General features: G+C 37.1%; 1 protein-coding gene across 4 annotated transcripts in view; it reads right to left on the bottom strand.

The window, feature by feature from the left end:
• NAALADL2 (N-acetylated alpha-linked acidic dipeptidase like 2) overlaps positions 1-24,116 on the bottom strand; it is a 363,639-nt gene that overhangs the window by 241,637 nt on the left and 97,886 nt on the right. The window lies entirely within an intron of this gene.

The raw sequence follows: 24,116 nt of genomic DNA on the forward strand, positions 1-24,116 counted from the left end.
TCCTGTTCCCCAGGTCGTCTGTGTGCAGTTTATAAATCTGCTTTGGATTATATTGATTTACTAATTGACCAAAACACTGGATTATACACTCTGCTGGACACATTACATATTAAACAAAGTAACTGATAAAGACATTGATTGGGCTGATTTTTCTAGGATTTGATCTTTTCTAGGAACGTGCATCATTTCATGTCAGTCCTTAGAAGCACAAAGAAATAACATAAAATAAAAGAATCAGGGGAAAACAACCTTTTGAAATTGTTACTCGCTACTGGAGGCAGATAGGCAGAAGCAGCAGCTGAAGCAGAGACTTGACTGGCAACAGAGACCTGATCAATGCTTGCTATCATGTAATCAACAGAAATCCATTAGGTAACAACCTCTGCAACCTAACAGAGGTGCCCTGCAGAGCTCCCCAGGAAACTGGGAAGCAAGCACCCCATCTATCAAACCCCTGGAAAGTGCAGTTTATCTTCCATCCCATTGAATATACATCTGCTATTAATCAATAGCTGTTAGAATGTGTGTCCCTTCTCCTCCAGTTTTTAGAATAGCTGGCAACTTTCCTGCAACTTAAATAACCCGATTAATCTTCCAAATAGAAAGGCAATCCATTTTTTTTTTTATTTTTATTTTACGGGCAGATGTTTGACAATTGATCTGAGCAGCCTGAGGAAAGAGATGGAGCAAGCACAAGCATCAGAATACAGCCATGTAAATAGTTCATTGCTCCACCTGCTGCTGGGCTCCTTTTTCCTCCACAAACTGAACGTTCTCAATAGCTAATGCTGAACACACAAAAAAATGCACGTACAGACAAGCCTCACCACACAAACCCGTTTTATTAGAAGGTCTGGGCTGAAAACACACAAAACTGAAGGCAAATCAGAAGGAGACAGAACACTGATTTATCTCTTAAGCTTCTTTTCATTGAGATCTAAAAGTATAGAAGCCAATGAGGAAGAATTGCCACACAGGTTTACATGAATCTTTAAAGGAGATCTATACTGTCCAGGGAATAAGAAAATAATAAAAACATATGTTACAGTTCTGACTCAGGTCAGTAAAAAAAATTTAAAAAAAACCCAAAAAAACAGTAAAAACAGTTAAACAACAAACTGCTGCTCCAACCAGAAAGCCATAATTTTTTTTTTCCTATTCATTTTGCAGGGCAAAAACTAAAGCAGTCTGACTTTGATTTTCCTGCAAATTCATTAAATTTCCTTTTGCAGGCCCTGGGCTCACCTGACTAACAGAGATGCCTGTTTTATTGTGGATGTTTGCTGTGCATCAGCACGGGGATGCTGTTCCACCAGAAACCTGGTCCAAAGAGGGAAAGAACATGTGTCACCAGACAAGGACTTCTCCCACCCTCCTCCTGAGATGCACAGTGCCTCCTGGCTGGGGATGCTCCTGTTGTCTGCATCAGCCAATTACCCTCTTTAAGCATCTTCAGAAATCAAACAGATTAAATTTCTGTGGTGAGAGGTCTGGGTTTAGGTGAGCAACAGCAGTAACTTCAGTAGTCAAATTACATGCTCCACTATGGCCTAATAAAGTCTGCCTTTTATCAATCTTTTTAGTAGGCAACCTGTAAACTGACTGTTTGATTAGAAAAGAGCTGTACTTCAGGTTGTGGTATGAGGGTATTAACATAAATAGGTGAGGTACTGTAGGATGTACTCTGAAACTGCTTGTGAATGCAATGGCTCAGCCACTGACAGATGTTAAAACACTGGAAGGTCAAAAGGACTCCTCTGAATTTTCAACAGATGAAATAAAAGGAGATCCTGAATTCAGTAAAGCATTTTAGCATTTCAAATGATTTATCCTTTTATACTAATTTTTTTTCTGGTTTAAATTACCACCCACAGTAATTTTTCTTTACAGCAGCTATTCCCTTTGTACAGCCATATTGATAGTTTATTAAGTGTATATGCTAGATACCCTAACAGTTAATACTCTCTGCCTTTAAAATTTCTTGGGCCTCTATTCATCAACCAAAACCTGTCTGAAATTGGTACATACCACTCAATATCAACAATATATAGACATTAACACAAATAGCACTGCAGTTGCATCTTTAAACTGTCATTCTGTCCTTCAAAAAGCCTTTCAAGCCTTATTTTCTACATTTAGTTCAATGCTTTTAGCTTTTAAGCAAGGGACTCAGATTTATGAGAACCATTTTAAAACCTCAGGACTACACACAAATAAAAGCCCCAAAAGACAGTAGGTTCATGACCCTTAGATTTCAGCTTTTAGCCTTAGTTTGATTCTAATCTCAACCCTCACATTCCCCATATTTGCATCACAAATCTTCAACACATGCTCACAAGAAGGCTCAGACTACACGAGCTGTCATACACACACAGCTCTTGTGCTCACAGCACACATTTACCCTAATCCAGTTTCAGATTCTTTGTTCCAAATTTGTTAGGTATGGTAAGCAAGAAGTCTAACTCTTGTTTTCAAATGATTGAAATACAATTAAATATATATATATATATTTAATTCGTTTATATTTTTAGCCCTTATGTCTGAATGTCAATGTTTGGTCACATCTTCCACTTCTCTCATTGACAGATCACAGTGAACAGTAAACAGAGTTACTTAACTCTATTTAGTTAGTAAACAGAACTTACTAAAATACTGGAACTAGAAAAGTAAATTCTTAATTTTAGTTTTACCTTTTGGTCTCTTGCTTCTGAATAAATTTTTGCCATCTCCAGAGAGGCTTTGGCTGGCTTTTTTTTGTGTGTGTGTGTGGTTTCTTGTTTGTTTTTTGTTGTTTTTTGGTTTTAATATGTAAAAACTATACATACTGTTTAACAGGCCGTAAGTGTGTTTTCTGGATTGGCTCCAAAGAGGATTCAGATGGACAGCTATTAACAGTCTGGATATTCCTCCTAGAGGCCAATAACAAGAACAGTTTTCTAATAAAGCTTTGATATTGTGCTTCTGAGAAGCAATCACTGCTCCTCCAAAAGATGGTAGAAATTATGCAGGTGTCAACATTTGCCATGGAGTGACAGGATTTATCCTCTCAAGAGATCATTTCCAGACCTTGCTGGAATTGTAGATTAATTAAAGGCTATTGGCTTTTAATTAAGAGACCTGCCAAAGGAAACTGAGAAATTTTTAATAGCAAAACAACTCAGGAAAGCAAAATAGAGACTGGAAGGAAAGAAAACCACTGCTGTTAAAGGAGGCCTACAGAGGAGAAATCAATGTTCTCACTAGGAGAAGAAGGATGCCATGAAAGTAAATTCTTCAGATAAATGTTTTAAAAGAGAAAGGAAACACTAATATATTTATAAAGATCCACATTTTATAATACATTTATCTCCCCACTCTGATAATACTATTTGGAAGGGCACACTCCAAAGCACAGATAAGGGATGAGCAGTTTCTGTGTACATAATAAGCATTTACCACCTAAAATAGTGAAACGTGAGAGCTGCAGGAAGCTGGATTTTGTTTTTTATCTGCCTGTATTTATAACATAGTGTCCCAAGTCCTCTCCATGGGAGAGCTCTCAGCACCACCTCGTCTCATTTCTGAGAAATTGAGGACGAAAATTGATAGGGCTGCATGAGGCCCCACACTAACAACTTGTTCCTAACTCATTCCCTCTTAAAAGGTTTTGAAACTCACTGTAAAAAGCAATTCTGATTGCAACTAGCTTGAAGAGACATGAAAAGTTAGTTAGGTGAAGTAGAAAACACCATGGGAATGGATGCAAGCAATGTCAGACCAACATAATTGTTGCTTTTATAACATCTTTAAGAATCCCATGGTCCAATTTAGAGCACAGGTGGCTAGATTCAAAAGTGTCTCCAAAATGAGATTCTAGTAATCACTGAGCTAGAAGCAATGAAATGGAGGATATTTGTGAGCTGAGAAAAAACTTTTTTTTTTTTCATCTGGACAGTCTAAACCTGAAGACCAATTAGTATAAAATGCTACCCACTTAAAATACATTCTTCCTGTCTATGGAGATGCACTCTGCCAAGTATTTAAATTCCTGTGTACAGGCCAACAAACACAAACCCCACATAGTTTTCTCTGTACCCTATTTTGCAATTTCAAGTTTATTTTTATTCATTCTTAATTCCTGAATTAGGGACAAATAATTTAATGTCATACAGCACTAATTCTTACTCTTGAAGGTCATTTTACACCGTTAAATACAAAATCTAATAGTCAAGATTTTCATGTGCTTAAAAAAACTCTAGGCTCATTCATTCCAAACCAAATTCTACAACTGATAAGTCGTGACTAATTGTTAAGTACTGTCATGGAATTAAATGAAGTTACCCTGTACTTCATCTATAAATCACCAAGATCTAGACATAACTGGACTTTTTTTTACTTCTGGAAAATAACCCCTGCTCCGAATGGCAATGAAGCCAATCATTTTTATTGTTAAAGGATTTGTAACCATCGAGGCATTTACTACTACTGCAGCTCTCATTTTTAGTCTTTTCCTCTGATGTGTGAGAAGAAATTCGATAAGCTTCTCCTCCCAAATAAAGTCTTATCTACCTCTCTGTAGATATAATCCAGGTTTTGTCCAGAGCCCCAAGCCATTACTCTTTAAAGTAATCACATGGCAGCATCAGGCTTTCATCCTGCAAAATTTGTTTCAGACCTTTTCAAAACTTGTCCTACTGGTCCCCAGCAGTTGGCAAAGAGCTGGTTAAGTCCAGGGAGCATCTGACAATAACATCCAGACTTCGCCTACTTAAAGCTATCAAAGTGTGAGGTTGAGGAAAGGAACGAGCTACTGCGTGTTCTCAGAAGAGTATTGGATGTATGGGGGTGGGTGACAGCCCCTGCAGATGACTCTCCAGGAGACCAAGTCTGTATTTCACTAGCTGAAAATGAGAACTGGACACCCCTGTGGCAGAACTTGGGGCCCACAGCACACCTTGGGCAGGGAGGTACAGCAAGGATGCAGGGTCCCACCCCTTGGAGCAGGACCACTCACCTCCAGGACTATTCCCAGAACCACAGACCCTTGGAGGCAGAAGGTAAGACTGAGCACACCCAACACAGCAGGCAAACAAACCCCTTCTATCAGGAGGAAACAAGAGCAGCCAGTTCTCACCCTCATGCAAAAGCCAAACCCACGAGGACCCAACCACCCCTGATCCCCACTTCCCAGGGAGAGGAGGCAGCAGATATGGAACATGAGCTTTACAGATTGCTCAGAAAAACCATTCTTCCTCTACCTCCCTTGGCTTCACTAGGTCTGAAGAGGTTAATTTCCACAGCTTTAGGGCAGCTCTAACCTACCTATTGACAATTTACAGATGTTTTGCTCACCTAATTTGTTCCACTATTCACAAAAACATGCAGTTACCTTAGCAACTACTACATTACATTTTATCTCCAAGCTGCAGAGCCTTTTCTTTTATAAAAACAAACCCCCACAAGCTTACTGATACTGCACGTAATCTTTGATATTAGTTCTAGCCATTTCAGAAAACATAAAAACAGGCACAAGTGTAATGAAAATAGCAGTCTCTTTTCTAAACTACATTTAAGTTTTCCATTTATGCCCAGATTTTCTTTGCAGATTTGTTTTACTCTTCTGTTTGTTATTCTCCTACAGGTTACAATTTGCATAAAGGAAATTAAGAGGAGAATGAAGAAAACTGGCTGTGATATAAGGAGCTAGATGAAATCTGGGTAGGAGATATATTAGAGAATGTGCATCTCAAAGAAAAATCAAGGAGGAATCAAGGAAATATCTGAAAACTGCATGAAGAAAGATATGCCACTGACTTGGCTCAATGGACCTCTAGAATGAAAACACCCATTTTTAAAAGGCAAATCAAAAGAATACTGACAGCATCTTCACACTGCTTGCTGCAAGATGAACTGGACTCACATCTACACATGGCTCCCACTTCCTGGAATGTTCATGGAAGGGAAATAGGTTTTTATTCTGAAGTAATACATTTTGGGACATATTTTGGGTTGGGGTTCTTTTTCTTGGTTTTTTTTTTTTTTTTTGGGGGGGGGGGTGTTTTGTTTTTTCATGGGTTTGTTTGTTGTGATATTGGGGTTTTCTGGGAGGGTGTTGTGGTTTTGTTGGTTTTTAATCAACAGCAAAATCACAGACTGATACTTTCTCAGAGTCATGTAAAACTATACAGGATTATCTCCAGGAATGACTGGAGATGTGAACTTGTTGAATCTCCTAATTTCAGTGACTTACTGATCTATAACCAGAGATCAGTGCTTTGGCTTAGTTTCTAATAAATTTTTTTAACAACCTTTGCAATTAGGAATGATCTTAAATATTGTCTTGAGTCAGTACTTTAATGAAATAACTTCTGATAAAGGTCTTGTACAACATCTGTGTGATATCCATTTATAGCTGTGACATAATGGTCGATTTTCAGCTACCTGCTCTACAGTGCCCATTTGTGCATATTAGAGCACACTAGAGAATATAGGTTGTACTTTTTGCAGAAGTTAGATACCTTTCAAAGGCTAATTTTCCCATTACAAATGGCTAAAATAAAAAGCAGCTGGACGGAGAATTTTCCTGGTCTTTCTTTTTAACAGGAAGGTAAATGTTTACTCAAAAAAGCAAAGCATCTTTTAAAAGCAATAAAGCTTTGTAGGAAGCCATCAGTACAAAGTGCAATACAAACTTAAAATTTTAATTGTGGCCAGTTAAAATGTTAGTAGGGAAGTAATCTAGTATCCAATCAGGTACTAACAATTAATCTTCCAGCAAATCTGAGGATGGGTTTGTGCACTTAAATTCTAACTCAGGATTTTCCAGTTTATTGACCCTTGAACTTTTCTCCTTCCAGTTCAGACTCCTCTACAAGCAAATTCAGAACAACTGAAACAAGTTTTGGGTTTCTTCATTACTCTCACGGATCCTTAGGAGACTCCATTGACTCTGAGTCTTTGAGTCTGCCAGGTTTAAAACTCCCCTGCTAGCTTTAACTCACTGCCTTATATTCCTATCTACTTTCTCCCCTATGAGCACCTATTTATCTGAAGCTCAGCATGACTATGCTCTGAACCTGATTTTTTTTTTCTATAGTGCTAAAGAAAGTCACTGAAGCTGACCAGTAATAAATATTTCCACAGTTCAGCACATAGGTCTTTCTGTAGCCTTCTGACTATTTCTGAAACCCAAGCTACACTTGAATGATGGCTTATAAATTTTTTTAACAGATATTACTCTGACCTTTCCATCTTAAATACATGGCTGCCTACACCCACTGTCCTATTCTGTCCTTGAACACCACAGTCCTCTCTGATCATAGATTTTAAAGGAAGGAACAAAATTAGTGTCCACTGGTGTCTTATTACAAGCCAGGCAATACACTTTCTATCATCATACAAGAATTCATCCTGTGGCCACATACAATGCTCTATCCTTACAAATGATTTAAAATAAATAACTATGTAAAGCAACACCACTTTGTCAGATATTTCTTCACTTAAGTCCCTTTCGCAAGGGAGATGCAGAATTAAAGATACACACTTATACTTGGCTATTATTAACATTTATTTAAATTTATTTTATTAAAAAAATAATATAGTTGGTTTTTTTAATAAAAAAATAATACAGTTAAGTCAGTAACTATGGCAATGCCAGTACAGCATTAAAATGCACCAATACTTCTCATTACACCCTTTCTCTTACACTTTCTATGAGCAAACCAAGCCTCCCCTCCTCCACCTCTCTGTAACAGAGGTAGAGCTTTGATTAGCTCAATTAAAAATGCTGCCCTATTCTAGGTCAGTGATGGAAGAGCTGCAACATTAAGGGAAAAGATCCACAATGTGTGCAACAACCACTTGCTTAGGTTGCACACAGGTGCAGCTAACACATATGAAATGAGTTACAGGAAAATATGAATTAATATAGTGCTGTAATTTATGCCATTCATTTCCTTTGCATAATGCTGTGCCATACTATCCATTAAAATTCATAAAACCAATTCATTGCTTTTTAATTTCTACATATTTATGAGAACTCATTTGAAATGAAAATTGTTTTCTTATTGACACACTCTTCCATCTTGACAGAAAGAGAAAAATATTGAGCACTAAAGGCTAATGACTTCCATATTTTTTGCTGATATTAATCATACTTGGAATGCCACAGAAATGAAGAGACATTTAGCCAAATCCAAAACACAGCAATCAAGTAATTAAGACACCTAATCCAAAGCCAATAAATGATATCCCAAGCAGCAAATACGGTGATGTAATTATAACTGGTTTAGCACCTTAGCCTATAAAAAATATTTGAACAACAAAATAAAAAGTAATGGCAGCCCCAGCTGTTATCATAACCAGAAACAGAACTTTAATTTTAAAAGAAAGCAGATGAAAGTAACGTTCTCTGCAACACCCACATTCACTTTATTCAGAGCCAGCAGCTTTCTTTCCATTACTATATATGAGGGCAGACATGCCAGTTTTATGAAAAATTAGAAAGCAACTAAAAATGACTAAACTTCATAACCCACAATGACACTTCCACAGACTGATAAATAGGGGGGAAAATACCATTTAAAAGAAACACATTTCCATCATAAATCATGATAGGTTCTCCATTGCACACCTTCACCTGCAAAGACATGAAGAGTACAGGAGCCCCCTGACAGAGTATGTTACTTGCAGTCACATTTACATTCATTTAATTCTACCCAGCCTGACTGTTGGATGTGTGGCATTTATCTTTCTCCTTCTTTGTTATACAAATGTGACCAGAGGATCTGGATGTTGGGACTGGACTTTTGAAGACAGCAAGCCAACCCCCATTCTTTATTCTAGGAAGAGGAGGCACCAAAACACACTGAGAATATCAAGCTAGTATGTTTGTGAATGTTTCAAGAAACAGAAAAGCTAATTTCTTATCAGCTCCTTCAATGGAACTAGCAAGTCCAGCCTGCTCTCAGGATGTCAGAACATCACTGGTGCTCATGAGCATTCTCCTCCAGCAGCAGCTCTGCAACTCTGTTTTGTTATAATGCACTAGACAGAGCCTGGTAATCACAACAATTCAGAACAGCCAGAATCTATCTCCCTTGCTCACAGAGCAGCAGAACACAGTAATCTGCAGGCCCCTGTCATGTTTTCACACTGACATTAAAGTCAGATCCATCTGAACCCCAACCAGGCTCTCGAGTGGCATTGCTGTAAGGGAGCTCTGCACCAGGCACTGCACTTTCATCTTCTACATCCATTAGTTTGTACCATGTATCCCTGACTCTGCTTTATTCTAAAGAAATATTTATTATACACCACATATCCCTGATTCTCCTTTATTCTAAATGACTACTTATTCAGAAAGAAAGCTCCCCAAGGCAAGGATTGATTCCCATTATAATAGCACATGGGTTTTTTTACATAGACTGAGCTCATAACTTACATAAGGATTCTAAAATGCCCTACACTATACACACGGGTGGTCAAAGTTTTAAAAATAAAGCATATGATAAAACCTCTTTGCAAATTTGATAAGCTACTGACATTTCCAGCCCTAAAATTCCCACTGCGTTTTGAAGCTTCTATGACCATTACAGAGCTTGTAAAAATCTGTCAACAGTAAAAGTAAATCATGCTTGGTCATTTTACTGGTTTCAAGTAAATGCCTATATTGTTAGACTGGAACTTTAACCTCCACACCTTAAAAAATGGTCTAGGTAAGTAACAGTCCAATGCCAAATAGCAAAACAAATATTTAAAGGGGATTCTTAGACATAAAGTTATTATGAGGATTGTCAAGAAACTAAATCTTTATTTTCAGAGTGACTGTGCATGGTTTTCTTAGCTTCAAGAAAGAGAGGATCATTAACATTTAAATTGAAGTAAATTAGGCCAATTTCTACACTGAAGGGCCTGCAAAGCAGGAAACAGGATCTAGAATCATGCAAACTGGCAAATCAAGTCTGTTATCAGCACCTCCTGAATAAGGCTCTGTGTAATACTGTGTACCCAGCACACACTGCATTTCTCAGGAAAGGAACCACCCATAATGACCTTTGAACAATCACAGAGGCATTAGAATAGAAGCAGTCCAGTCATGCTGGAGTTCAGAGTAAATTAAGATCCACAAGGTGTGGGCCAGCACTGACCACATTTTAAGAGTCATAATACATCCATGCTATGTTACAGTAACAAAAAATGCCTCGCTACTTAACAGTTAACTTACAGAAGCTGCAATAACCTGATTAAAGATACAATCCATGCAAAGAAAAAATAAGAGAAGGGTGAAAAAAAGGGATTTAACTTTCAAAGACTTGAACAGTTTCAATACAGAATTGCAGATGTGCAACAATCTGAGCTGGAGTGTGCTTTCAGGGCTTTCACACCAGTACCAACACAACAACAGATCATAGACATCTCACATAGGATCCAGGCATGTCACTTCAGGCTCCAGGTTTAGAAAAAAAAGCCCTTTAGATCATGTACAGCTCAGTGCTACAGACAGATGCCACTCAGCTGGGATTCAGTGCAGCAGGGTGAGTCCCTATGCTATAATTTCTTCCATGAGCACTAGAAAAAGTGTCTTGGGTAGAATCAGCTTTCTGTTTCTTAGCAGGAGAGAAAATTAATACATTGCTCTGGCAGAAGACTATAAAATACTGATTTTTGTTGTTGTTGTTATTTTTGCTCCTAGAATCTTTCCGTTTCTAATTTACGCTTTTATTACTGCATCAAAGCAAAACATGCAAGAAAAAAGCTGTATGCCAACTGCAGCCAGGTTCATAATGGCCAACACTTCAGAGCCCTAAGGAGTGTTTAACACTTCCCTAATGCAGGCAGTGCACAATAATCATTTTTATAATCGGGTTTTGAAGTTTATGGCTCTTCCTTAACAAAGATCCCTTTCTCTTCCTTCCCTCTAACACAGCCAGCCTAGCTCAAAAGTTGGAAAGAAAGAGCACAACAACATACCTAGCAAATTATTTAATAAATATCTTTCAAACTTCACATAATGTTGAGGTTGTTATTAGCAGATGCAACAAAAAATATTTCAAGAGTAAAACTGCAATATGCTTTTGTATTTTTTATGTCCTGATATTGCCAACAGCAAAATTAAACCATAGAAAATAATGACAAGCTAAAGCTTAATTATTTGTGGTGTATGTGCAACGCTGGAAATCCTAAAGGAGTTATTTTTCTTCTTGTGCTACCGCTCTCTAAAAATTAGTTACAAGAGCATAGCCACGTGGGTAAGAACAATCAAATTTCTTTGTTGATGGTGTGCTAGGCAAAGAGATCTAATCAAATAAGCAGGGACAGAGGTTATCATATTATTTGGATACTACAATTTTTTTTTTTCCCAAGCATTACTTTAGAAGTAGTTAAAGAAAAATAGGAAAAAGAAAAAAAAACAAAACACAAAAAACACAGACAAGGATTAGCATCACTTAATAATTCTTCCTTATGGCACTGTACAACTTGGAAATTTCCAACTATTGCAAATATTTATACTTTAGCAGAGTTCAGAGATATAAGAGCCCAACAAGACAGCAAATGACATAGGGATGTTGGTTACCATCATTTTAAGCAGTGAACAAAGAATTATGAGTAATTATTTGCTCTTTTTTCCCTATTCATTAAGCCTTTCATCTTTTATCAGAAATACAGACAGAGGGTGGGAATCTTTACTCCTGGAAAAATCATCTTATTGTCCTTTCTATTAGAGCTCTTTAGTTAGTTTTTTCCAAGATGGATTATCAATTATTGTTTTAAATTTAGCTTTAATTACTGTGATCAGATGAAGATTGAATCATCCCTTTAGCTTCTACACATGAATAGTCTCTGGGCTTCTACCAAAAAAAAAAAAAAAAGGTTAAAATATCATATTATTTTCAATACATGAACTATTATTATAGTTTAAGCATCTGTGGTAACATAAGCACAGCAAGGAATTTGGGAGTACACAGTATCACACACTGATATTTTGTGCTTAATACATAACACCAAATAGCTGTAAATTCTTTTTTAAGTAGCAAGTTCTTACCAAAGGAAGAGTCCAATTGCCATATGGTTTTCTTTCCAGAATGAGCCAAAAACTTCTATTTTTGTAGTTTACCATGCAAAGTAACTTCACTCAACTCATAGCCTTCTGTTAACACACTAGGTGTGTACTAACACAAACCCAGACACTTCTGAAATTCACTACCACCAGAATAAACTTATTTCTGCTGGTTAGTGCCATATGAAACCAGGATACAAATCCAGATAGAAAGCAGGTGGTTTGCTAGATAAGCACAATGCCCCATATCAGTGTTGGGTTACTGCATCTTCTACTTGGAAGATTTTGAGATGCCAGTCATTGTATTTCTGGCAAGGATGAAATCCCCAGCAGACTAAACCCATCACTTCCAATGAATTTCCATACCCTGTCAGCAGTTGCAGAGCTTCAGAGATACTCTTGACAGATTTCTGGTGATGTATTAACAGTTTCCTCTTGCTGATTAAATGTGAGGGAGCCAGACAACAATGCAAATTAGTAAGCAGGAAGATTATCAGAAATTTAATTCATTATTGGAAAAGATGAAAATAATATTAAATGGGAGTATTACAACTGTTAAAAAGAAATTTTTCACTATGTCTCAATTTCTGTTAGCTATAAAAAGACAAAAAAACTACTTAAAAATATTTAATTTTGATTTGAGAAAGTTTAGCAACGTATCAAGTAAAAAGCTGCAGAAGCTTTTTGCAAAGAATAACCTGATTAAGAAAGAGAAGTATTCTAATTCACATGAAATTAAAAATCTGCCTTTAATGATTTAAAAGTAAAAACTAATGAGAATAAACTTGGGTATATACAATACAGTAACTATATAATTATGATGATACATAAAATGAGTAGTATGATAACATGTGGGTTTAACAACACAATAAGAGTTTGACTGCCAGGATGGTATAAGTCAAGCATACACTATTCAAAATTATTTATCTTTGATTTCTTCTCCCTTACCAACTAAAAGCTCCACAGAAGTGCCACTGACTGCATCTGAAAACATCAGTTACTCTTGCATGAAATTGAACTTTATCAAGAATAGGAACTTACTGAATATCTTCAAATTTTGTCTCATAATAGAAATGTTTATCTTTATACTTGGCATAATTTAAACATTTATACCCTAGTAATTTAGAATGGCTGAAATGCCTCATGGTTACGGGGTTTACAAATGATAAGAGAACAATCCAGTAACATTTAAAATGCTATTTTTTCAGACATCCTATCTCAGCATTCTGAGATATCCTATTCTATTCCATGGAATATAGGATTTTAATTTCCTTCTATTACTCTAAGCAATGATGCCTCTATCAGTTTCCTATCTTTAAAGCAGATGTGCATATTTAAAGACCTAAACACTAGTTTCCTTAGACAAATACCAAAATAAAACCAACTAACAAAAAAATGAAAAATACAGCCAATTATAACTTTTTAGCCCATAAAAGCCATAAATAAAATTAAAAAAACAAACAAACAACAGAGAACAAGAAAAAATGTTTGCTAAATATACTCTGGGAAACTGAGGGATGCTACAAGGACATATTTTAATCATTTTTTTTTCACATATGATTTACTGTAATTTCTCTATTTCAAACCAATAGTTCCATATCCAAATTGAGTATTTATTTATGTTTCGTACTGAAATAGTCAGTACATTAGTTATTTTGGGGTTTATTTTCTTTCCCTGAAAAGCCACTACAGATCAATGGATGGACTGGGTGCTTTCTCTTCCAATTCTGAACAAGAAAAATACACAAGAAAAAATTAAATTAAATGCAGAAAACTTTTCTGCAGTCTGTAAGACGAAGAAACCAAATAAACTCTGATAGATAGGTAGAACAAACTGGATAAACAGATTTAGTAAAATGTATGTATGTTTGTGCTTATAATGCCTATAATCTGTTAAAAGTGCATGACCATGATTGAGCAAAAGTTTTAAAGGCTGAATTTGGTTGAAAAGCCTCATTCTAAAACGCTTGTGTTTGCTTATCAGGTAAGAATTTTAATAGCAAAACCCAAGATGATTGCCATGAAGTGTAGTGGGCATATTTCACATCTAGTCAAAAATAATTTAAAGATACCAGCTGTATCTCATCACCTCCACTTAAGACCTGTCTGCACTCAGATGCAGCATGCATGAAATGACTGAAGACAGCCAAGGCCACTGAGTCCCACAGCTGAGGAAAAGAAAGTAGGACAAAAATCTCTTCTTAGAAGTCTGTGTTTTGAAGACCAACCTCCCTTTTGGACCCAACTAAATTACTCAGACTTAACTGGATATGTGCTGCAAACTAAAGTTACTTTACTTTTTAAACCCTGATCAACATTTGTATACACCAGCCTTCTTCACCAGTAATTGTTTCTTTTCCTGGGATGCCCAAGTCTGCTGCAAGAAGCCCCATTCCAACTCCTCAGTATACAGAAAACTCCAACTGACTTGGGCCTGAGGCAGTTCATTTACAAGAGACTGATACCAAATTAAACAATCAATTAAAACAGAATATGAGTCCATGAGTGAGATTAAACTAACATCTGTTTCTAAGACAACAGGAGAACCATTTTATTTTCTTTTAAATCACTTCAGAAATACGTAGGTGATTTTTCTTTCCTGAAACTTCCACCTTTGCTGTGATTGCAATAAAAGGTTGAATCTAGTCTGAATAGCTGCAGCTAACACCAAACTAGGAAAAAACACCCAAAACAACAAGTGAATCCAACTTTCTTAAACCTAACAGCTGAGTTTACCCATAGAGAAAAGCCAGGTTTTATTAGATCTTATCCCAATTTACTGGGAGCACAGCAGTAAGCATACACACTGGCAAAGCAGGACACAGCCATCAAATTCAGTAAAATATTTTATTTTGGTCTGTGTTAAAGACAAATCAATAACCAGAAATAAAGCTACAACAGACTATCCTCATTACACAAATAAAATAAAACAAAGAACACAATACCCTAAAACTATATACATCTTAATATAAAACTCCTTTTGCCTTCAGAATCAATTTGCTTTTTCTTCTGAATTTGGGTAGACCTAAAGAAGAAAATCCACCTCTCACCTTCACAGGATCTGTTCAGGAAAGGTTTCTTTACTATAAGCTAGATGACTGGAGAAATGACATGATTATTGTCTGTGAATTTGTCACTAACTCCCTAGGTTACAATTACAGTCAGGTACTGAATAGCCAAGAAACCTTATCTCTAATTTTTTTTAAGCTAAGTGTGTAAACAATCATGAACTTTAACCACTGCCTTTCTGTTTGTAACCACCAAAAGTGTAGATGTTGTTGTACACAAACTTTCCTCACTGCTCTACTCATTTGTCTCCATCATGCTCTGTGGGAAGTGAAGAATTTAACACAATAAAATTACATATCCAAGGGAGGAGACAACGTACTTTGCGTGCTATTGGTTTATTAAAAATGTCCTCAGGCAAATCAAGATCACTGAATTGTGTGAATACACCCACCCATCACAGCCTCCAAGTATGATGATGTACAGATATGGAACCTCTGATCTCTCATCTTCAAATGAAGAGTGCAAGACTAACAGAAAGATTGGTTTATACACCCTTGTGATGTCCTCAAGGATTTGAAAAGCCAGCAATTATTCGCTCTTTCACCCAGAAATCTATCCTGAATCTTCCACGTGACATAGAGAGGAAGCAATATAAATAATATACATCAAGATTTGCCATTAAACCTCCTTTACAACACTGTATGGTGCCTACAGCATTTTGGATAGACAGCCCATTAGTGAAAAGTGTGTCTTGAAACAAGAAGCATCCTCAGGAAACTTGGTCTCTTTGTTTTTAGGTTCCCAGCAGTGCAAAGGAAGCTGGCAGGTGCCACCAGGCTTCACAAGTGACCATGACTGCAACAGAAGTGGTTTCTGAAGAAATTACCACATTCTTCATTTTGTTGTCTTTCTCTCCCAACCTTTCAGATCCCAGCCTTTAGGGAAACTGTTGTACTCTTCCTCTTGATTTTTAATATTTCAGCATGTTCTAACCTCACCTCTCAGGGAAGCTTAATTTTGTATTGCAGACTTTGGGTTTTTTTCCATTTCATTTGAACTCTCTCTTTTGCTGTTAGAAACCAGCCAATTAAAACCACACAGGTACTTGTGAGGAGTCTTTGCCACTATCATATTTACCTTGGCTAAGATAAAGGGACTTGAGAATTATTGACAGCTTTTAACCCTGCAATTCCTGTAGAGCTCAAATGGGAATCTAAGGCAAAAAGCAAAGCAAGTGATCTGCACAAAGCCAGACACCAAAGCAACCCAAGCACATTCAGAAAATGCTACTCAACCAAAAACTGAAACCAGTCCTCTCCTGTCTTAGCCCATCAATGGCTCTGAGTCCTCAGAGTACAACTCAGCTTGGGCTTTAAAAGGTGAAAGCTACTCCTTCCTTCTTCCTCTTCTGACCAAAAAGGAGCCTAACTCCCCACATGGAGACATCAGGAAATGTAGTGCAGTCATCTAGTGTCAGAGCACATCCCATGTTGTAGCAAACAAAAATTCCCTCCAAAGAAAAACCCAATTAATAGCATGTCTTACATTATCCATTTGTTTAAAAAAAAAAAAAAGTCAGAAATTAATTGCATTTTAATATAAAAAAATCTTTGCACCTTTCCTGATGATTAAGTTATTCCACAGTTTATGGTAAAACATTCTGTTATCATTAACTGGAAGTTAATAGTTTTTTGGTGTGGTGGCTTGAGTGTAGTAACTGCAGTGACACACCAACATGAATTTTAAGTTGCTGCATACGGCAGCAGTACAAAGCTGACCTGCTAGCCAGAAACAATACTGACAAAATTAGAGTGTATAAAAATGGAAGCTTATCTTTTTCAAGGTACTGAGCTTCCCTTTGTCACCAAAATAAATGGCTCAACACACAGATGGCAGAACTTTTCTGGAGTTCAAGGCTCAAATGAAACAGCTAAAGGATAACTGCAGAGGAGTGAAAAATCAAGGCAGCTCTGAGTTCTCAAGCTGTTGGAAGTTTCTAAGAGAAAGAACTAAGCATTTCTATGAGGCTTTTTTTTTTTTCCCAGTGAAAAAGGCATACATTTCACACATTTGCTTTTTTTGCAAAAGTGGAAGCAGACAAAAAATATTATTCAAATAATATTAGGGTTCTTCAGAAAAGACAAAACTGGGTGAGATCAAAGGAGGTTACTTTTAGAGAGAGGGCTCTGCAGTCAAAGATCCTGCTCTGTAAAGAGGATGCAGATGCATGTTTGACTTAAACATTGAGCCTCATAAAAAAATATTTAAGTCTCAATTTGCTCAAGAAAGCCTTCAGAAACCACATCATTGTTCTGTGTCCTTGAGATGGCCACAGCTGTCTTCCTCACTGAGATTCATCCCAACAAACCACTCGACGTGCATCTGACACATTTTGTCTCTGTGTGTTCTTAATAGGCTTCCGTTTACCTGCTGGAGTGCAACCTGTCAGTTTGGCCACTTCAAATGCCTGCAAGCCTCACTGATCATTCTTTCTGCCCTTTTTGTTTCAAGGCTAGGCAGAGTAAAGTCAGCCAGAAGGGTTCAAGCATCAATACACCACTGGCAGATACTCTTACCAGGGAGCGATTTCCTGCCGAAGAGTTGGCAACCAGTATTACAAGCTGCCTCTCTTAAGCTGTCTTTGTCCCACTTTGCTCAGTTTACTTCTTCAATAAAAGGTCAAAGCATCACTGGAATGTGCACAAAGTTTCAGGAAGTTTGGAAGTCATTTTGTATCAGTGCTCACCATGGACTGAATGAAGATAAAAAAGATGAGAATCTAACAAGCAGAAAGGGACAGAGCTGCATCCACGCTGAAATAGGGAGAAAAGTATTTAAAGACTTTTAAATACTCCTCAAAGGTATTCTGGGAGCTTCCTTTACAGAGCAGACTACCATGACATAGCTTTACCAACATTATTCTTTTTAATATACGTAGTACTTGGCACTAAGATTAAGTTTGCTATCCCTTTGTAACGAGCCAACTAAAACAGCACCAAATTGGCACAATTCTACAAACTACCTCCTTGCTTCAGGTGATGCAGACATTTGGAGAGAAACCAAGCAGTTCTTGGCCCCACAGACACCTACTCAAGAATCTTCATCTCTCTTTGCCATCACAGTGAGTTGCTCTGCTTGTCCTTCCAAGGCCCAGTTCTTTGGAGCTCACGAGTCCATTTTGTTCCATGTAGCTCCAGCTCTGTATAGGAAAAGCTGCCTTCCTCTGGCTACCTCAAAAGGAGGGCACAGGCAGATTCTCCTCAAAGGTCATTTTGAACAGGGAATCCTACTTTGTCTGCAAGGATATTTGTACTAAAATTTTTGAGTACAGGCAATGTTTCCAGTCATCTAAAATGACCATTTTCAGGGATCACCTCAGTTCTCCCTCTTCTTTTACCTACAGACAAACCTCATGAACCATAGGAGATGTGCCATGAAACTACACATTTGGCTCCAGGCCTTATTATGATTAGAAAGGTTGTCTGCATTCCTAATGCTGCATTCATTACATGCTGTTCTGAAATTCAAACACGTTAAAAAGCTTTAACTCCTACTCCATGACATCTGAGTAAGAGCTCACTGTGCTGAAGAGCAATGCCAGCTTTGCCACTGAACAAATATCAGATCAGAATTTCAATTTTTTTGTATTTTAATCCAGATTTCAATTTTTTACACCAACACCCATCTTCTAACAGCCCAGGTTTAAGGCAAAAATTGCAGAAATAAAATTCTAGCCTTTGTCTCATCTGGCCCATGGGAATGCAGTGTTTCCATCACAGACAAAAGTCAATTAAATTGCAATTTTAAATGTACCTCTAAGAACAGAAGCATACTGTATGCCTTACACTGTCCCATGGCTAGAGAGGGTCTTCGACAGATTTGCATATCAAATGCAAACTTCTCTGTAGATAGCTCAAAAAATCTGGTAAGAAAAAAACTCTTCAGTGAGAAAATATTTTTAGTACATAAAACAAACCAAAATATTCTCATTTGCATATGGTACATTTTCATCTCCTCTGACACTTTCTATTTTTATCCTGTATGACAATACTACTTAGAAACTAAATAATCAAAAAAAGCAGGCAACATCTCTCATGCCAGATGCTGAAGATCAATAGCTATTTCCCAAAGTTTATGGCATAATTAAAATTTGTAACAGGAATAATTTTCTTTTCAACCCCTCAGGCTAAGCCTAGAATTATTGACTAAGTCATAGTCATGCAGTGTGGTGTTGTTTATTATGTTTATAGATAATATAAAGGATTTTATGGCTTTTACATGTAACCTGATAATTATAAAAACAGTAAATAGGAAACATTTCTGTATATACACTTTGTTGTTTACGTATGTAGGGGTTTATATCATTATATATAATTTATATCATTATCTGCTAGTTAACCACTGGCTATGCCACAGTTTACAGGTGGATTGCCAGAATCTCAAAAAACAGAAATTAAAAATTAAGAGTAAAAAGCTCCAGCACTACAACACAGAATGTGCAATTGGTCTGCACCCCCGAAATGCAAACTTTCTTGAGAAAAACATAAAAAGTGTCCTTGAAACGAACCACTGGTTTCCAATGGTTTTCAGTTGCTTTCCCAATGTAGATGAAGTAAATCTTCCCTGCTTCTCTGACTTCTGACTAAATGCAAAAGTGTTGCAGTTTTGTTCCCAGTTCTATATATTCCATAAAGCATGAGATTCCTAAAAACTGTCACAACTATGATGCAGACAATAATTACAGCTGAACTGCATCCTTACAGAGGTTTGGGTTTTTTTCTCTCTGAAATAATAAGAACTAGAAAGCACCATAACAAGTACTGAATTTACTCTATTTCTGACTAACATGCACTCTCTACTTCAGCAATCCAGGTCACGTTTATTTCTGGAAGTGTGGACATGTCCACACATCCTCAGGATTGTACAGCTTTCTGTGTGATTAAAGATTTGTCTTAAGTTATAAAGATCTGAAGTCCCTGAAAAGCAATTAAACTTTTTTGCTCCCTTTCCTCTATACCTAAAACATATCCTCAGCTGCATTTACTGCTGCATAAATAACTGATCTCTGATAAAAGCTTTTAGAGAAACACGGCAAGACAGAACAATGTTCCAGGATTATCCCCCCTTCTTGGTGGTGGAAATCAGGGGAGATGTTTTTAAAGCAAATTAAAAATACAAATAAAACTCCCTCCCCACCACCTTTTCCATCAAGACGGAAATGCAGTCCACATACAGAGATGAAAAAAATTCCAGCCGCTTCCAGAAAACTTCCAGTACTTGAAGGAGGAGGAAAAAGAGATTGTCAGGACCTGCTATGAATACAGAGCACTTTTTAGATTATGAACTAGTGTCCTACCCACTCAAGAAGTTTACATAAAATTGTTTCTTTTGCCTCAGCTACTAAAAACCACATTAATATCCTCTCTGCATCAACCTCGGTTCTTTAGTTTGCTCTAGGAAGTGAAATACTTTTAGAGAAAAGAAGTACAGAAGTGGCCAAAATAAATGTAACGCTTACCACAAATACACTGAAGAATGATGTTTTGGGGGAAAACCAAACAACTTTCCTAGGATTGCTTCTGAATGGTAAGAACTGCATCTGATAGACTGTACTGCTGACAAGAGCTTATGTCTACATTTGGTAGAATTTAAAAGTCTAAAGTAGCTTCATGATCAGAATTATGAGAAAAAGTTTTTGTACACTTTGCAAGAATCATCCTTTTCCTACACATCTACTAGATTTTCAATTTCAGTTCTATTTATTGCAGCCAGATGTTACTATCTTGTTTCATTTTCAGACATATATATTAGGATGCAATCATCTGCAACATACCTCTAACAACTGGAAAGGATTATAACAGCAAAACAACAATAATACAAAGCAGATTGGGAGCAGGAAGTCTCAGTTCCAGTTCTGCAGCGGAAAGATTCACTGTTAGGCTTCGCTTTATGCAGTTTTCTCAGTTTTAATATGCTTATGTTAGTGAGGATATTCTGAAATCCCAAACCCTGGTTTATGAGCACATATAAACTGGGAAGTCAAAGCTAAAAATTGCATACCTGTGATAAAAGAGTTAAAAGCACCAAAAAAAAAAAAAAAAAAAAAAAAAAAAAAATTGGAATGACTTAAGATGAAGTGAAAAGAGTGCTCTGTGCTGATCCAGCTGCTGATGACTCTGCGGGACTATTTGAATCTCTTATTTTTCACAGCACCAGGATAGTGATCAGAACATTCTCCAGCTCTCTAGATTCACCACTTTGACATGAAAGTCAAAAATCTACAGGAGGCAGCAATAAAATGAATTATTTTAAATTACCCATTGTTACTGTACGTGGTTGGTGAATAGAGCCAATCTGTCGAAGAAATGCTGTCACAGGAAACCCTCACTATTAACACTGAAAGAGACCCAAGAAGGGACCCAATGATGTTCTGCTAATAATTGGCCAGAGAGCAAACAGGCACTCAGTTCTGAGCAGAGAGGTCATCAAATGCAAAGGGGCAGAAATTTATTTTTTTTTTTTACAAAGGATCTTCAGAGTTACCACCTTTTGTTAGAGAACCCCAGTTACTAACTGCAGCTGATTACAGCATTCACCAGCACTGTTCAGAGTCCTGCTCAAAAATACAAACCTGAAACACAACAATTCCTCCATATAGTGCAGCAAGAAGGGTAGAACCCAGTGGCCAAGAATTCCTCTCATTAAGACAGAACATTCCCCTTTTAATTCCCACTTCCCCATGCAAGGATGTCATGTACTTTATGAAGACTCTTCATACTTTCCTATCATCTTTCTCAGCAAAAAGTAGTAGTTGCTTCTTTTAGACCTGGTCTGTAAATGTTTCATGAGACTACACATATATTGATCTAAAAATCAACACTGGAACACAAGAACAAACCCTAAGGAACACGCACTTTGGATCCAATCCAATGCCCGGATTAATTATGGAAGGAATTTGAACTTGACAGAAATTATTTTAAGAAATATTAGGTTAACATTTAATTTTTAAGGTTATTTAATTGTATGTTTATATTAAGGACACGTATAACAAAATAATTTATAAAAACTTTTTAAACATGCTAATGCACAGCTCATGAGGGAGCTTTGAAAAAACCCACGTTTTTCAGGATGCTGTATTAATAATGCTCATATGACTTTTTGATTCTCACTCACTTACTGTGCCTCCTGAGAACTGTAAGAATAAGCTGCTTTAACTTCAACTTGTCAATTTAACTCTCCTCTGTGAGCCAGAGCAGCAAGCATCTATTACACACACTTAGCAAGCCAGCCTAACAGCTGTGATCACCCAGCAACACAATAAGTGTAAAATCAATTACAACTTCGGCACAATATCATAAAATTAAAATTTTCAGTAATTGCATCTTGTGGGGCTAATATTGTTATCCTCTCCAGTAAACAGTACATAAGTCACAGGAAGAGTGAAAACAACTTGTAAAGGAATGCATCTTGATTTTACAAAGCAAAAACTGCAACAATAAAATTTTTTTAAAAAATTTAAAAACCAAACCAGAAGAATACAAGATATTGTCAGTTAGTTGCGGTGCATTTATGAAGGGCTCTCAGTGCTCTGGCTTGAAGAAGGAATCAATTTATGGCCGGGCAGTCAAAGCCCCATTGTTCTGGGCTTTGCTCTTTTCAGTTGTCACATCCAGGCTGCAAGCTTCTGGAGAAAGGAAGGTCTGAAGAATAACAACAGAAGCAAACCAAGAGCTAATTTATGCACTGTACCTGGTGCAAAACAAAAAAGCTGTGACAGCAGAGTGACCTTACATTTACTGATTGACCAGATGGTGAGAATCACTGACTTGTGTAAGCCCTGAGCCTTCCTCACCATCTGACGGCTGTTGGGTGAAATCAAATAAAGGTCTCTGCATAGTCCTTAGTGCACAGACCTCATAATCACAAGACCATTATGTTGCACCCTTAAAAGAAAATGCTGCAGGGAAAGGCAAGGAGTGAACAGGACTGAAATCCTTGGATCCTCAAAAAGGGATTTTTTTTTTTCCCAGCAGAAGTGAGACATGTGGAGTACAGCACAGTAAGGAGGTTTGTGCACCTGCTGCCCAGGCCATCTCTCTTTTGCTAATGAATAAATGAAGTCAGCCTCCAGGGCTGTCAATCTGGCACCTTAGTAATTCATACAAGCACAAGGTTCTCTAAAAATAAGTAACATGAAAAGAAATGCAAGTTATCTCACTAGCAGTGGTTTTGACAGGTATCTTGAGTAATGTTCATTTTTCGAACTTTTTTTTTCCCTTTTAAAAAAAAAATACCTGTTGAACCACTAATTATTTTGCACAGCTTCCAAAAACAAGCATACATGGAAATAACCCATTACATTGGAAAGATGGCAGCTGAAAAAAACCTACATTCTGTGTATGTGCGTGTTAAACCTACTACTGTGCAGCCCTAATTCTTGTCCCATTTCCACTAATGCAGATCAAGTGAAATTCTATTTAACTAAGCTCACTTAGACTAACAGAGAAAAGGCACAAATGAAGTTCATATCACAATCATGGTTCCCAAAAGACCTCTATAAAATACAGTGGGCCCAAAATCATTTTACACCGGTTTTATCAATATGACTTTATTACCAGCACTGAAATAGTTTCTCACAGCATGAAAATTAAGATCAAAATTAGGCTGCATATATTTCTGAACTGCATCCCTCTGTAACCTCAAGTCAGATTCTGAAGAGAAGAAAGGAACACCAATTCTCTCATTGCCACACCAGAAATGGTGTTCAGACCTGTACACTGAACACTACTTTCTTCTGCAAAATTAAAATCTGGATCAAAATTTAATTTGCTAGTATATGTTTCCTGTGTAGTAAGTACAGATTTGATAACACACACACACACAAAAGAAAACCCAAAAAACCCAAACCAGCACTGGAATAAAAATTCTCTGTGAACAAAACCTACTCTGACATTGACAGTTCCTCCCAATTAACATACTAGCATGCACATAAAGAGTAATTTAAATAGTAACACGGCTTCTTATTGACCAGAAAGGCCAGGAAGAGACTGGTGAAGTCATGCAAAAGAAA

The sequence above is a fragment of the Heliangelus exortis genome, chromosome 9 (genome assembly GCF_036169615.1).
Source record: "Heliangelus exortis chromosome 9, bHelExo1.hap1, whole genome shotgun sequence".
NCBI lineage: Eukaryota > Metazoa > Chordata > Aves > Apodiformes > Trochilidae > Heliangelus > Heliangelus exortis.